Here is a 2,500-nt window from a genome sequence, read left to right as displayed (position 1 = left end):
ATCTCGTAAGCGTTATTCTTGTAATCATGCATAATAAGAAGGCTTATGACCTTTGAAAATTTCAGAGATTACCTGAAATGCAATGTCTACATGTAGAATAATTCGTAATTTGTAGTAAGCAGGCGAGGCTAAGAAATCTTCCTTGAGTAAGGAACGGACTGATGCTGTCAATTCCTCCGTTGCAATCCAACAGTGTATTCACCGCTAATGACCTTAGCTGTTGACGCGGCAGATGATTTTAAATAATCAATCAGTGCGTTGCAGAGATGGATCTCTTCCTCTTAATGAGTTGCACTGAGGGGGCTGCTGTGCCGAGATAAAATTAAACTGAATGAATGAAACTGCAACATCGAATCTCGTCTTATTATACCAATATAAACACGATCATAACTGACCGAGATCGAAACAATATGAGAGATATAAAAGAAAACTTATGCAATTAGCAAGCCAGGTAAATGTAGTCTGCAGGTAAAACGTCTGAAAAAAAAAAAAATGCGCGAGAAAGTTAATGGCAGTTTGTTGCAAGGTAAAAAATGACGTAATACGTACAGATACACCAACGTTTGTGTGTGTGTGTGTGTGTGTGTGTGTGTGTGTGTGTGTGTGTGTGTGTGTGTGTGTGTGTGTGTGTGTGTGTGTGTGTGTGTGTGTGTGTGTGTGTGTGTGTGTGTGTGTGTGTGTGTGTGTGTGTGTGTGTGTGTGTGTTCAATAATAGTATGTAAAAAGACCCCTAACCGTACAAAGAGAGACAAATCCGTAGAGAAGGGATAATGCAGTGAGAAAAGCTCAAACAAGGGCCGTCCTGAACAACAACGCCACTTTCACGCAAGAAATTCTCTGACTCCGACCGCACGGTGAGCATCGCTCCCCTCTCTCCACGCAGCTCTCCGGCCTCCAGAACATTTCACAGGAAATCCACCCATCCGAGGCCGTTCTCTTTGCCTTTCCTCCTCCCCTCTTCTCCTATATTATCCCTCTCTCTATCTTCTATACCTCAACGCACTTTCTTTTTTTTTATCCAACTCACATACCCGCTGACTAGACTTAATCCAAGTTTCCCTAGACCACCATCCCCGTTGGCCGGTTGCCATTAAGTTGCAAATTCAAGCACAATGCACAAGAAAAAAAAAAAAAAATTCTCTCTCGAAACATTGCGCAATATGTTCTTTTAGACTAATATCGAGATCCATATTTTTCATTTTTTTTTTGCTTTACTTTGTCGACTCAACTTTTGCATAAGTTTTGGGAAAGGAAAGTATTGATGCCTGTGATGAGCTTTTCCAACTAGTGATGCCAACTGGATTTAGATAAAAAAGAATAAAGAAAAGAAAAGAAAAACAGAAAAGAAAGAAAGAAAGAAGAAGAAAAAAATATAATAATAATAATAATAATAATAATAATAATAATAATAATAATAATAATAATAATAATAATAATAATAATAAGAGACAAAAGAAAAAGAAAAAGAAAAGGAAAGGAAAAGGAAAAAGGAAAGGAAAAGAAAAAAAAAGAAAGAAAATTAAATAGAGAAAGAAAAAGAAAAAAGAAAAGGAAAACGAAAAAGAAAAAGAAAAGGAAAAAGAAAAAAGAAACGAAAGGAAGAAAGAAGGAAAAAAAGAAAGAAAAAGAAGAAGAAGAAAAGAAAAAAGAAAAAGAAAAAATGTGTGTCTGTGTGTGTGTGTGTGTGTCTGTGTGTGTGTGTGTGTGTGTGTGCGTGCGTGTGTGTATTGCAGAGCGTGGTCTGATTCAGAGGAGAGAGTGCTTGACCTTTTAAGTCACCCTACGCGAGACCACCACTTTAGTTATTAGTGCAATTCCCTATTTAAATTTTCCGAGATTCAATTTGCCATATTTAGGTCTCGAATGGTGAAAAAAAAATCAGTTTTTCGACTCCTCTAAGTCTCGTTTTGGGGCAAAGTTAAGAAATCTGCCATCTCCACAACTCTTTGGTCGATATTGATAATCTAGATATTTCTTTATCACGTTTTCGATGATGCTGAGTTGGCAACATTATTCGAGAAAATTCAAGGTCGCCTGATTCGATCAAGGTCAATTTGAGTCTTGAGTTGACTTTGTTTTGTAATAAGGATTAGGCATCTTGATAAGAAAAATCTAACTGAAAGCACTCAGAAAGCGTCTCTCCCTCCCTCCCTCTCGCTCTTTGTTTCTCCCTCCCTTCCTCTCTCCATCTCTCCCTCCCTCCTTCTCTTCGTTTCTCCTTCCCTCCCTCTCTCTCTTTGTCTCTCCCTCTCTTCGTCTCTCCCTCTCTTCGTTCTCTCCCTCCCTCCCTCTCTTCATCTCTCCGACCCTCCCTCCCTCCCTCCCTCCGTAAACTTCCTGGAAAGTTTCCCTTCAGGTGCATCCAATGCACCCCGTACAGAACACTCCCAACTGTCAGGAAATGCTGGTATAAGGCTATATAAAAATGCACTGAAACTGCGAGATTGCATGGAATTGCACTGCCAAGGAAAACTTATGCTACGGACACAACTTTGAAGAG

The sequence above is a fragment of the Penaeus monodon genome, chromosome 1, assembly GCF_015228065.2.
Source record: "Penaeus monodon isolate SGIC_2016 chromosome 1, NSTDA_Pmon_1, whole genome shotgun sequence".
NCBI lineage: Eukaryota > Metazoa > Arthropoda > Malacostraca > Decapoda > Penaeidae > Penaeus > Penaeus monodon.
Note: the sequence above shows the minus strand (reverse complement) of the source record.